The sequence below is a fragment of the Salvelinus namaycush genome, chromosome 5, assembly GCF_016432855.1.
Source record: "Salvelinus namaycush isolate Seneca chromosome 5, SaNama_1.0, whole genome shotgun sequence".
Classification (NCBI taxonomy): Eukaryota; Metazoa; Chordata; class Actinopteri; order Salmoniformes; family Salmonidae; genus Salvelinus; species Salvelinus namaycush.
The window spans coordinates 48,399,526-48,414,033 of NC_052311.1; the positions used below are offsets into that span (position 1 = coordinate 48,399,526).

A 14,508-nucleotide genomic window follows, 5' to 3' on the forward strand; every position below is an offset into this window, starting at 1 on the left:
GCGGCCAGCAGAGCTCTCTCAGTAGGAATGCAGAGATAAACTGTGGAGCTAAAGCCAATTCTTTATGGGGATGCTCTGTGCCAGCAGCTTGCCTGGCAAAGTATTGTTAATAATTGTTCACTTATTTTGTAGTGCTTTCTCTCGTCTCAAAATTTCTCCAAAGTAGGATATTCACAAAATTGATTTAGATGGGACAATTATGTACGTTGTAAAATGTTGTGTGAAAAAGTTGACAAGAAATCCTACTGTACTGTATGTGTTATAGTGCATTCAAGGGTCTATGTAGCCCCAATAGTCTATGATACACAGGATGATTTATAGTGGATCAACCAATGAACCCTTGAGTTCAAAGTCTTTCATAAGAAGGAAACGTGATTCTGTTGCATTATTAGTTGCTCTTAAAGTGGGCCAAGATGAATAAGAAAAGGTGACAATATATCAATCTTAAACTGTTCATCTGGCAATTTTAAGATGTTCAGCTGTTTTCTGTGTATTACCCAACTGCTCTTTCTCACACCCCAGGTAGAGGCATCTGTCCATTGTGGGGATGTGTGCGTGAGGTTCAGGTCTGCACGGTACCATGTTTCACTGCTAAACCAGAAACAGCTGGGGAGTCACGCAAGCAGTTTGCACCTGCGACACTGATTGTTCCCTAATGTTAAGCACACTTGCCATGTACGGTCCCCGGGAAAGATTTAGCAGAGGAAATATTTTCACACCGAGACAAGGTTGACCCAGTGGATTTACGAGACTGACAATCTTTCAAGACTACATCATCGTTTAGATTGTTAGCCTAGAGCGGCTAGAGGGCTGAACGTGCCTATCGTAGGAGATGTTTTGTGGTCTTTTGCCACACCCTACTTCGAGCTGGGATTCTGTGAACATTTATACTTCCCTTCCGCTGTTATGTGAAATGTTTATGATATGTATTTAAATCTTCCTCCACGGTTATCCCCCTGAGACTCTGAAACATCCTCTGATTTGTACACAAACTACAATATCTAGAGCTCAGTAGTATTACAAACTTCAAAAGATATAATTCCTTGCATTCACATAAAAAAAATGACCATATCACTTCAGGGCCGGCCCTAACCTTTTGAGGGCCATAGGCGAGAATCTGTTGGGAGGCCCCTCCACCTCGCGGGCAAAAGTAGTTTTAGAATTAGATTTAGTTTTAAAGTAAATTTCCTGCAATTCTACACATTTTGCCATGGAGCTGAGAGAAAACTTAGGAATGTTATAGCACATTTCATGCAATTCTACTCGTTTTGCCATGAGGCGGAGAGAAAAATGTGCAGTTTTACAGATAATTTCCTGCAATTCTATATATTTTGCCATGGGGTGGAAAGAAATGTGTGCAGTTTTGAAGCTAATTGAAATCCATGTCTTAAACATTGCTACGTTTCTGAAATAGCAACAAAAAAACTTGTAATCTGCTTGACACAATGTTACTTACCTTACAGATAACAAAGTCAGCTAATTTACACGCCATTCATATGCAAATATTTTTGATTCATACACTGGCTTGTCTGGTTGGCATGTTTTTATTTTAAGCTGCCCGTCCCTTATCCACATTGAAATAATATTATTTCAGTAGTCCTCTATTATGATAAAAATATATCTATCTATCTCGCATAGTTCATTAGTACACCCTTGTGGTTGAATATATATGTACCTATTGTAGGTCCCAGGATACAACAATGAATAATGTTGAACTAGGGATACCTTAAAATTTACAACAACAAACACCTTGTGAAACAGCTGTGAAAACCAACCTGGCAATATTTTAAGATTTAAATATATAAACTTTAATCTTTTTTTGGTTCAGTTGTGTCATTCATTTATTTTCACCAGATTTTTTGGAACACTCACATGGCAGTCATAGACTGAAATACTGAATTCTTGTGTGTGTGGAATAGAGAGGAAGTGGGTGCTGTGTGGATGGGAGGTTCTACCTGTCACTTGTTCTCAACAGACAGCCAGTCTCGGAAGGGGGACTTGAAGAGGGAGACTTCAAAGTCCAGGCACGGCTGCTCTCTTTGTTCTGAGTGTTTGCAGTGCTAGTGTATTATGTGCCCAGTATGATGAAGCAAGAAAACTTTCTTAACAGATAATGACAACAACAGTAGCCGTAGATGTAATGAATAGTTGGAGGGTGGTTGGTAAGGGAGGACATCCGGTAAATCCACGTTTGGGTGTTAGGCAGAACCCCTAGGTCCTGGAGAACAGGAGCAGAGTAAAGGGAACAGGGTCGGAGACAGAGACATAAACAAGCAAACACACAGGTTACATTTAATGTGATGGATTAGTGCAGTGTTATAAATGGAAGAAATTTAATTTTAAACAGTTTTTGAAGGTATAACCTACCTCAAGCTGGTCCCCCTCAAGCTGGTCCACCTCCGACTCAGAGCACAGAGAATCAGACTGATACAAATTCAATGGCTCTGTTGGGTGAGATACCTCCTGGGTATCGATAATCAATAGTTATATAGTCATTTGGAGAGGTAAATGAAGGAGGTACATTTTTATAAGCTTTCTCAAATGTCAACCAAAGCTTAACATACTTTGTCTCATGGGCTTCACCAAAGTGTAGGCTTTCAGTGGTCGACCGTCCAACCACTCCAACTGGAGAAGATTGTTGGCTTCCACCGAGGTAACTCTAGGAAGACAAAGAGAAAAAATCTGAGTCAGGTTATTTTGTGTGCAAATGCAAATAGTTATTATCTGAGATTTTTAGATTCACCTTAACAGATGGTGACCCCAGCTAGGAGCGAAAGAGCAGCGAGGTTTCCCAGGTCTCGTCTTCCTTCCGTCCTTCTTCCGAACCGAGTCATTTGCCTCCACATCCTTCTCAGTCCGTGCCTGAAGGTGGTCCTCGAAGACGTTCTGATCTGGTTCCACAACTTCCACATCAGGTGGAGTTTCAGTGATCTGAAAGTATGTTATACAAAAATAGCAATAGACAAATAACACTAAGTCAATCACAAATTTTAAAGACTACAGTATATGCAATAATTGTATATACAGTACTATTGCATTGTTTACCTCAGTCAACAGCTGCCGCTCCCGTCCGTACATCAGGCGATCGGCGAGTACTCTGGAGGCCTGGACGCTGCTGTTGTGTGCAAAGAGAATGACCTTCAGGTTGTCCTCCCACCGTTCCTGGTACCGTCAAGGGATTTGCCCATGGCAGTCTTGAGGGTCTGGTTGGTCCGTTCATCCAAAACCTGGAGAAGGGGGTAGGAAAGGGATATCTATTGACAATGTAAGATATTGAAATATGTCTTATGTACCATAAAATACAATTTAAAAAAACAGAATATAACCAATAACATCCGTACCTTGTTTCACTCAAGATGGCCTCAGGAGAACTGTGGGTGTTGAAGATGTCCATCATCACCTTGAGGTGGCCTCGCCAGTCTCGTTCTTGATTGGTATCATACAAAACAAAAATCTATTTTTGGTTCCAAGCACCGTTTTTAATAGGTTACAGAAGGGAATTTAGAGTTAAGCACATTCTCTTCCTTTACTGACCTTAATGGATATTGCTTCCACCCACTTGGTGAAGTGATCGGTCGCTGTCAGACAACAGCTGTTGCCATTCCTGGATTTTGTGAAGGGTCCGATTAAGTACACCCCTAACATTTAGAGTGTTAGAGAGAAGATTATTTTATTCTTACCCGTATCTGTGTAATGCAGTATGCAGATTTTCATATTTGTAAGAATACTAACACACACACACACACACACACACACACACACACACACACACACACACACACACACACACACACACACACACACACACACACACACACACACACACACACACACACACACACACACACACACACACACACACACACACATTCTATAATAAATAAAGCAAGCATTACAAAACAACTTATCAGGGCAAAAATTGTATTGTTACACTTACTGATCATGGTGAAACAACTTTGATGGGCTTGTCGTGTCTCTGACTTCTTTAATGAGATGACATGCTATTTTCAAATTGATTACCTAACGTGTAATTGATTTTGTGATTGAATTAACCATGCAACAGTTAAACCATTAATAACCTGGGGCACCACAGAAGCATTAGTTTATATAGAGTGTCTATCTCCCGAATCCACTCCTAAAGATCTGAAGATCTTTTATATCAATAGCAGTCAATCAGTCATGAATTATTCTTTACCAAATATGTCTCATCTGAACGTCATAAAATTCTTGGTTATCTGCACAAACCCAGCCTTTACTTATGAGTCATCCGTACACAAATTGGCTCAATTATTTATTTACTAAGTAATTAAACAATTACAGAATATACAATACATAATAACATTATACAGTAAATACCGTCCCTAGTGGACTAAACAAAAACAGTTTGGTTATAACACAATAGATTCAGAGAGAAGAGAAGGGGGTTTTGGAAGGAAAACTAAGGACCATGGGTCTCTATCAGACCTGGGAAGCTATTCTCACATAAATACATATGCCGCTAACGATCGCTCATTCGGAAAAGCAATGCATTGTATTTACGTGAAGCTGGCTTCAAGAGTTGAGCTGGTGATGTGAGGCTCTGGTTTGCCCAGTCAATGTCGCCATCGTCCTTTGAGGAATCTTCCGTTTCATTGGTTGAGAGGTTCACGTGATCTGAGAGGTTCATCTCACTCTGGAGATGCTTCCTCGTCGGTCAGTGTTCTCGTACTGGATTTGTGCATACGTTCAGCTGCAGTCTGATATATGCTAGTTTAGTATGCGCTTCTTCTTTAGGTGATCAATAGTTCAGAGTTCATACCATTTCACGTGTGGAGCAAGCTCTCATGTTTCCTGGCCTATATAGTTGAAATTAGCCGTCTTCAACGTGGAGGATATGTCCTCCCATTATTTGTAACTGAGGTGACTTTTTGTCAAGGAGGCTTTTATTCAAGAGTGGAAAAGGGGTTGATTCATAATTTCCAACCAATGTCTATTCACTTGGGCGTGGCTACTGACTTAGCTAAACTTTATGTGGAAGGCCAATTCTCTCATTTTAAAGGTTAACATCACATTTCATCATTTCGCTAATAGTTTCATCTTTACTCATTCATTTTATACAAGAATTAGATGCAAGCCTCGTAACTGAGGAACCGGTATAAACAGAGTTAGGGTAATGTGGCTGTATTGTCTTTCATGAGGTCACAAACATGAAACAAAACGGACCGGGTTGTAGCTGGCTTCTCCACCAACCGCTTACACATTCTCCAAAATAAGAATATTTATTGTTTAATTCTCAAATTCTGGGATGTAGTAGAATTTGGCAGGAGAGTTCCTTTGTTCTACTGTGACCCTCTCTCTCCCATATTGCATGGTCAGGGAGACAAGAGTCTCTGCATGGAATTTAGAACGTGGTTGTAAAGTTGTAAAACTGTCCCCCCCCCCCCCCCCCCCACCCTCCCCTCCTAACAAGAGAAGGGGGGTTGTTCACATCTCTGCTAGACAATTCACTGAAAGGGCTAGCGTCATGACAGGCTTCAACTCTGGCGCCACAGTCTTCACCCTCTCAAACTTCTGGCAGGCTAGACAGGTACTGACCTTTTAGCACAGTCACAAATTGAAACACTGTGTGCTCTCTGATATGACATTCATTGAAATCACAATAATTTCAGATATAATCAAATGTGATTGATAAACAAAAGGTTATTTCACTTGCCCAGCTGTCTGTCTGTATGTGTCTGTCTAGCAAAGACACCTAGTTAAGTGCAGTTGTAATTATCATAATTGCTTACACCTATCCATTTGATTGATCAGGGTTAATTATAGCTAGATACATCAATATGACAGATATATAACTACATGTTTTGCTAGCAACATGTAGATGACCAAATAATTAGATGGAAATGGTTTTTGAAAAAGTTAACTGCTTAACATTACCCGGAATTGTGAATTTGTGAATTTCTTTGCCCCCTGCGAATGTTGCGCCTCTTGTCGAGATCAGTAGTGCCTTCATAGTGCTTTGCCTGGTTGGAAAGATAAAATAAAATCTCTTTGAGGGATGCCATTGAAGTGCAAGCTACATACAAACAGACTGCTACAATACCAGGGGCACTCTTTGGCAGGGGGACACTATTTGGCATGACAGGCCTCCTGGAGGTCAGTGCCCCTGGACACCCTAGGCCCTTCGTGCTGTTGGTAATTCAGCCATGATTACTACAAGTTTAGATAGCTGGGTAGACTGACTTACCAATCTAAAAAATATTAGCTAACGTGGGCTAACGAAACGGTCACTGAGTTTATCAAGAAGTGTATGGGAGATGTTATACCCACTGTGACTATTAAAACCTACCCTAACCAGAAACCATGAATAGATGGCAGCATCTGCATAAAACTGAAAGCACGAACCACCGCATTTAACCATGGCAAGGTGACGGGGAATATGGCAGAATACTAAACAGAGTAGTCGATCCCTCCACAAGGCAATCAAACAGGCAAAATGTCAATATCGGGACAAAGTGGAGTCGCAATTCAACGGCTCAGACACGAGACGCATGTGGCAGGGTTTACAGACAATCACGGACCACAAAAGGAAAACCAGCCACGTCGCCGAGACCGACGTCTTGCTGCCAGACAAGCTAAACACGTTCTTTGCCCGCTTTTAGGATAACACAGTGACACCGACGCGGCCAGGCACCAAGGACTGTGGGCTCTCCTTCTCTATGGTCGACGTGAGTAAGACATTTAAACGTGTTAACCCCCGCAAGGCTGCCGGCCCAGACGTCCTCAGAGCATGCGCAGGCCAGCTGGCTGGTGTGTTTACAGACAAATTCAATTAACCCCTATCCCAGTCTGCTGTCCCCACATGCTTCAAGATGGCCACCATTGTTCCTGTACCCAAGAATGCAAAGGTAACTGAACTAAATGACTATTGCCCCGTAGCACTCACTTCTGTCATCATGAAGTACTTTGAGAGACTAGTCAAGGATCATATCACCTCCACCTTACCTGTCACCCTAGACCCAGAATTTGCTTACCGCCCCAATACGTCCACAGACGATGCAATCGCCATCACACTGCACACTGCCCTATCCCATCTGGGCAAGAGGAATACCTATGTAAGAATGCTGTTCATTGACTATAGCTCAGCATTCAACACCATAGTACCCTCCAAGCTCATCATTAAGCTTGAGGCCCTGGGTCTCAACCCCGCCCTGTGCAATTGGGTCCTGGACTTCCTGACGGGCCACCCCCAGGTGGTGAAGGTAGGAAACAACATCTCCACTTTATCCTCAACACTGGGGTCCCACAAGGGTGCGTGCTCATGTAACCGATGTGAAATGGCTAGCTAGTTAGCGGTGGTGCGCGCTAATAGCGTTTCAATCGGTGACGTCACTTGCTCTGAGACCTTGAAGTAGTGGTTCCCCTTGCTCTGCAAGGGCCGCGGCTTTTGTGGAGCGATGGGTAACGATGCTTCGTGGGTGACTGTTGTTGATGTGTGCAGAGGGTCCCTGGTTCGCGCCCGGGTCAGGGCGAGGGACGGAATAAAGTTAAACTGTTACACTCAGCCCCCTCCTGTACTCCCTGTTCACCCATGACTGCGTGGACATGCACGCCTACAACTCAATCATCAATTTTGCAGATGACACAACAGTAGTAGGCTTGATTACCAACAACGATGAGACAGCCTACAGGGAGGAGGTGAGGACTCTCGGAGTGTGGTGTCAGGAAAATAACCCCTCACTCAACGTCAACAAAACACAGGAGATGATCGTGGACTTCAGGAAACAGTTTTAAGTTCCTCTGCGTACATATCACTGACAAACTGAAATGGTCCACCCACACAGACAGTGTGGTGAAGAAAGCACAACAACGCCTCTTCAACCTCAGGAGGTTGAAGAAATTTGGCTTGTCGCCTAAAACCTTCACAAACTTTTACAGATGCACAATTGAGAGGATCCTGTCGGGCTGTATCACCGCCTGGTACGGAAAATGCACCGCCCACAAACGCAGGGCTCTCCAGAGGGGGGTTCGGTCTGCACAACGCATCATCGGGGGCAAACTACCTGCCCTCCAGGACACCTACAGCACCCGATGTCACAGGAAGGCCAAAAAGATAACCAAGGACAACAACCACCCGAGCCATTGCATGTTCACCCCTCTATCATCCAAAAGGCGAGGTCAGAACAGGTGCATCGAAGCTGGGAGCGAGAGACTGAAAACAGCTTCTGTCTCAAGGCCATCAGACTGTTAAACAGCCATCACTAGCACAGAGAGGCTGCTGCCTATATACAGACTTGAAATCATTGGCCACTTTAATAATGCCACTTTAACAATGTTTACATATCTTGCATTACTCATCTCGTATGTATAGATTGTATTCTATACTATCTATTGCATCTTGGCCTATGCCCCTCTGACATTGCTCATCCATATATTTATACATTCTTATTCCATTCCTTACTTAGATGTGTGTGTATTAGGTTTTTGTTGCTGAATTGTTAGATTTTACTTGTTAGATATTGCTGCACGGTCGGAACTAGAAGCACAAGCATTTCGCCACACTCGCAATAACATCTGCTAACCATGTGTATCTGACCAATAACATTTGATTTGATTTGACTGTCAGTAAGAAGAGGAAAACTGCTTGATGCACCACTAAACTTAGAAATGGTGTATTCCACTATTCTAACTCTCAACAGTAAGGGTCTAGGCCAGAGTTGCCTAAGCAAGGCTTTCCCAAACTCGGTCCTGGGGCCCCCTCTGGGTGCACGTTTTGGTTTCTGCCCTAGCACTACATAGCTGATTCAAATAACCATCTCACCATCAAGCTTTGATTATTTGAATTAGATGTGTAGTGCTAGGGAAAAAACCAATGCGTGCACCCAGAGGGGGCCCCGGGACCGAGTTTGGGAAACCTTTGCTTAGGCGACCGCCTATGTAGCTTACAGTATGCCAAGGGCCAGCACTGCTTCAAGCAGTGTAGGCATGTGTGTAAAACCCTTGAATTCATTGGTATTAAAGTGTTCACCATTATTATATTCTGTGTTTGCAGGTAAGCCATGCATTTCTCTATTTCAGGGCATTGATTTGGAAAAGAGGAATTCAAATGCAATGTCGGTTTTTCTTTCATTATCATGAATATTGTCCTTGTTTGATATTCATAGTATAATATTATGAGAAGATAAATTGTTTCATCTTAGATTTCATTGTACCATGTCACGAGAGAATAACTCCCCTCGATCCAGTGGGGTGTTGCCAGAGAGGTTTGATAGATTGATCGATTAGAAATCGGGTTATGGAAGAAATTAGCAAAACACTATCGAACCACATCAACTTGACCTCTACGGTACACAGATGAATTGTGATGTATATTGGAATGTATACACCTTTTTATTGTGGTGAGTTTGGCTCAAGACCTGTGAAGACATTGCATTGCTGTTGTAGATGGATTCATTCAAATAAGATGTGGGGGGGGGGGGGGGGGGGGGTGCAGTTAAATGTATTCAACCCCTATCTAAGCGTTGTTTCATAACGTTTGAAGTAACTTTTTTTTAGGTGTTATGGCTTTTATATCATGTCACGCGTGACAGCACTACGGATAAGGACAATTTGATGGAGCTCAGATGTGCTTTGTTCTGAGGCAAGGGGTGGGTGGGGCAGGGGTTAAGGGTTAAGGTGTTAAATTTTCATCTGAGCAGGTCGGGGACAGTGTGAGGCAGCCAGGTGGCTCTGGAGAGCAGAGGAGACACCCTAGTTCAATATTTCATCCTAACAGATCTTGATGGTGTGAGAGGGGTCAGCGGTGGAGACCGATGGGAAAATGCTAAAGTACCACTCATACTGGAGAAAATACAATCTGAGACAAGAAGCAGAAAGCCGAGGGATAGATAAGTGGAACGAGAGGCACAATGGAGAAAAAGAGCAGAGAGAGGGGGGGGGGGGGGGGGGGGAGAAGGGGTTATAAGGAGAGAGGAGAAATAGAGGGAGAGATAGAATTGTCCTTATGCTTGCTCTGTGTTCGTCGAAAGTAGTCCATTCAGGTTCTCTCTCTCTCTCTCTCTCTCTCTCTCTCTCTCTCTCTCTCTCTCTCTCTCTCTCTCTCTCTCTCTCTCTCACTCTCACGCTAACTACTTACATTTTAATCATTTAGCACTCTTATTTAGCGTTACTGACTAAGTGCCTGCATCAAGGGGAACAACAGCATGAAACTTAAATCATTTTACAGAATCCAAAACCCCTTAAAACCCCTTAAAAAGCAGCACTATCCACAGGAGCAATATGCATAATGAACCCCCACTCCAGCCTTCTGTGTGGTATATTGAATAAGAAGCCCAATTGAAGAGCTCAGTAGTGCTACTGCCCCTTTGCATAGTAATGATAAACACACACACACACACACACAAGTACAGAACACACACAAATTCCACTGAGATCCACCAGACCTATTTTCCTCTAAACATGATGAAGAAACACACGTGAATCCCTTTCAGTTTGGGATGCTTCAACCCCAAGGAGGAGAGATAAACAAGTGCAGCAATAGAAAGAAAACAGACTGTTCCCTGGGGCTTTTTGAGCCAAGTTAACACTTTGAAGAAGATCAAATAGATCTGTACTAACGGAATAATAATCCTATTAGAATATTAAATTGAATCAAGATTCTATGAGTTTCATTCTACTCACGGTCACTGTGAATTTTCCTATCCAGTGACCCACTCAAGTACACTATGGGGAAATTCCTTCTCTTCTCTCTCATTCTCCCTCTCTCTCCTCCTGTTGCAAACAAATCCATATCACACCAAACATATTCACTTCTCACAGTATGTGATTACGAAAAAGAACTCAAAGTTTAACAGTTGTACTGAGACAGGGGGGAAAATGGATTGATCTTTCTCTATCTCAGTCTATCTCTTTCAGCATCTTTAGGGGATAAAACCACTAGTAGTGCACTCAGTTTACAGCAGACACTCTGCTCACCCCTCAGACATCATTGCTTCCTCTCTTCCCCTCTCAACTTCCTCTCATGTGATAAGGGTCTGCGTTTTTATTAACACCTGGGAAGCTTGTTGTTTCTCATTATAAGTTATGAGCGTCCCCCGCATTTGACTTGCAAATGTTTTGGTGTGGCAACAATCTATAGCGGCATGTCTGCTGATAACTAACTGACTGGCCTAGGCAGCGAGGTAATTGGGAAACGCATAGGAGGGAGGATTAATTTTGACAGGTCATTCATCCCACTTTAGTTAATGGTAAGCGTGCGTGGCGGCCGTGAATGGAACATTCCAGACCACACGGCGGGGGCTGGCTCAGTGTGTTGACCAGTCATTCCCTCTCGCTCTCTCTCTCCCACTCTCTCTCATTCTCATTCTCTCTCTCTCTGATGCCGTCACATTACTGCAGTGGTGGAATCCTAAACAGTAAACTACGAGACCACATAAAGAATATGTAACTGGGCAGCATTTGAGCTGCTGGCCACAATCTTTTACTAAATGTATAAGAACACAAAATACTATAATTCTTATTATAGTTGTGACACTTTGCAAAAAGGCTGATCTATGGATTCATTTGACCTCATGTTTTATGCAGTGATGTGTGGGCGTTGTATGGGCATATAGAAAATATCATGTTGATAAATTAACAAAAATAGTGCTCAGTGTTGTGTTTGTCCAGTTTATCACAGTTGGGAAGTGAAAGTCACCCACCCGTACACTGCCACCTCGTCTCATCACTGTCTAGTCTTGTTGCATTATCTTCTGCTCTGAGTGAACCGGTCTCACGGCCGACGCGCTGAACTGTCCGACAGACAGGCTGCTGTCGGCTGTCAGATAGTATCCATTAAACAGCCTGGTTATTCCTCTATCGTCAGGGGTGATGGTCCCCCGACATCTCCCCAACACATCAGCATGAATCACAGAGGACACATGAATGAAAGGAGACACTCGCTCGGAGAGAATAAAATAGGGAAAACTACACTTCCGTGGGCTTTGATAGCAGGCGTGTGACTTAGCATGAAGACGTGTGTGTGTGGATGGGGAGATATCTCAATTGGAGCCGGCTCCCAGCAGGAGGTTCTCTGTGGAGTATGTGGCGCAGTGGGTGGCTGATGGGAGAGTCTGATGGAGGAATGATGTGTCGCTAGGAATGCAGCTGTGCCGGCTAAGGCCCTGTTCACACTCAAGTGTGAACTGATTTACAACACATTTGTTTAAACGGTTGTGATACAACAGAGATAAACGGTTGTGATACAACCAAAATAATTACACAAGCGCTGTGGAGACACCGTAAAAAAATGTTTTGCAGACAAACTCTATCAGGTTGTATCACCATTGTGCAAATACGTTGTACATCAGTTGTACAACCGGAGTGTGTACGGGGCCTTAGACTGCAGCTGAGTGTGCAGCTGAGTGGTGGAGGACTGTGTAATGGACAGATTTTATACAGTAGATCGAGAAGAGAGTTCTGTGAACGTTATGTGATGAGGCTATGTGAACATACACTGAATATACACCGAAACACACCAAGGTTACTTGTGTGAAGTACTTCCCTAGTAACCTTGGTGTATTGTGTATTATTCTAAGTCTACATAGCCTAATATTCATTTGACACTGACTGTGATGGTATTTCTGACACTCAGGCCCAGTGCGTGTTTTAAGTAGAAGGTCATCCTTTTTCCGTGGCACAGATGTTTCTCACACTCGATACGTTTCCAGTCCTCCATATTAGCCTATTTCCCAGCAGGCTGTAGCTAATGTATCCGTACTGAAGCTTTCAATGCCAGGGACCTGTGCCAGGTTCATGTGTCATCTTCTCTCCAAAACTTGGGTGAGATTTACAATGGAAGAATGTTGCATAACACACCTGTTTCTTCAATGCACCCACAGTATAGCTCTACTCACAAACTTGTGTAAACGTTTTATGATTGCGTTAATCCAATTATGTTCTTATAGAATGTTCCCTTTTAACAGTATAGTTACAGCCCTATAGATCTAGATCTATAGACAGGTGGGATACTTAGCAATAAACCGATGCGTGCGTAACTGTGGAGCACAACAGGCAGGGTTGGCTTAAAATCAAAGGAGTGTTGACAACATGAAAACTATATTTCCTCTCCAAATCTTTATTGAAAACATATTGTCACTTATTGTCACTCGTTGTACACTCAAATACATCGTTACAGTAGTTGGTTAGCTAGCTAGCAAATTTTTGCAGCTTCTTGTCATTGTTGCTAGCTATCTGACGGTCCAGAATCAATACAACACACAGACTTCTGCTGTGGACGCGCGTGCATCGTTTTTGTGACATTGTCAGCTAACCCGTCTATATACACTATCGTTCAAAAGTTTGGGGTCACTTAGAAATGTCCTTGTTTTTGAAAGAAAAGCTCATTTTTTGTCCATTTAAATAACATCAAATTGATCAGAAATACAGTGTAGACATTGTTAATGTTGTAAATGACCATTGTAGCTGGAAACGGCTGATTTTTAATGGAATATCTACATAGGCGTACAGAGGCCCATTATCAGCAACCATCACTCTTATGTTCCAATGGCACGTTGTGTTAGCTAATCCAAGTTAATCATTTTAAAAGGCTAATTGATCATTAGAAAACCCTTTTGCAATTATGTTAGCACAGCTAAAAACTGTTGTGCTGATTAAAGAAGCAATAAAACTGGTCTTCTTTAGACTAGTTGAGTATCTAGAGCATCAGCATTTGTGGGTTCGATTACAGGCTCAAAATGGCCAGAAACAAAGAACTTTCTTCTGAAACTCGTTAGTCTATTCTTGTTCTGAGAAATGAAGGCTATTCCATGCGAGAAATTGCCAAGAAACTGAAGATCTCGTACAATGCTGTGTATTACTCCCTTCACAGAACAGCGCAAACTGGCTCTAACCAGAATAGAAAGAGGAGTGGGAGGCCCCGGTGCACAACTGAGCAAGAGGACAAGTACATTATGGTGTCTAGTTTGAGAAACAGACGCCTCACAAGTCCTCAACTGGCAGCTTCATTAAATAGTACCTGCAAAACACCAGTCTCAATGTCAACGGTGAAGAGGTGACTCCGGGATGCTGGCCTTCTAGGCAGAGTTCCTCCGGCCAGTGTCTGTGTTCTTTTGCCTATCTTAATCTTTTCTTTTTATTGGCCAGTCTGAGATATGGCTTTTTCTTTGCAACTCTGCCTAGACGGCCAGAATCCCGGAGTCGCCTCTTCACTGTTGACATTGAGACTGGTGTCTCAACGTCTAACCCCCGAAGAAGCTCTAAAGCAGGGCTCATCAACTATACTCAGCCGCAGGCCAATCTTTTCTTGAGCAGATGGTCAGGGGGGCGGGAACATAATTACAAATCATTTGTAGACAGCAAATTGGCTGCAAGAAGCCCAAACAGATATAATATTTGACTAAAACATAATCATTTTAAACATGGCTTTGTATGCGATCACATATACTGTATCTCTCTACTATGCGTGGGAATACTTTGGAACAGATTTCCAAAATTAAAATCACTTGGAGCTGATGATTTGCTGGTGTTTTTACA

At 42.8% G+C, this 14,508-nt stretch overlaps 1 protein-coding gene across 1 annotated transcript in view; it reads left to right on the forward strand.

Moving 5' to 3' along the window:
- The window catches only part of LOC120047154 (zinc finger protein 385D-like), a 94,216-nt gene that overhangs the window by 66,719 nt on the left and 12,989 nt on the right, over nucleotides 1-14,508 (forward strand). The gene's annotated exons all lie outside the window — the stretch shown is intronic.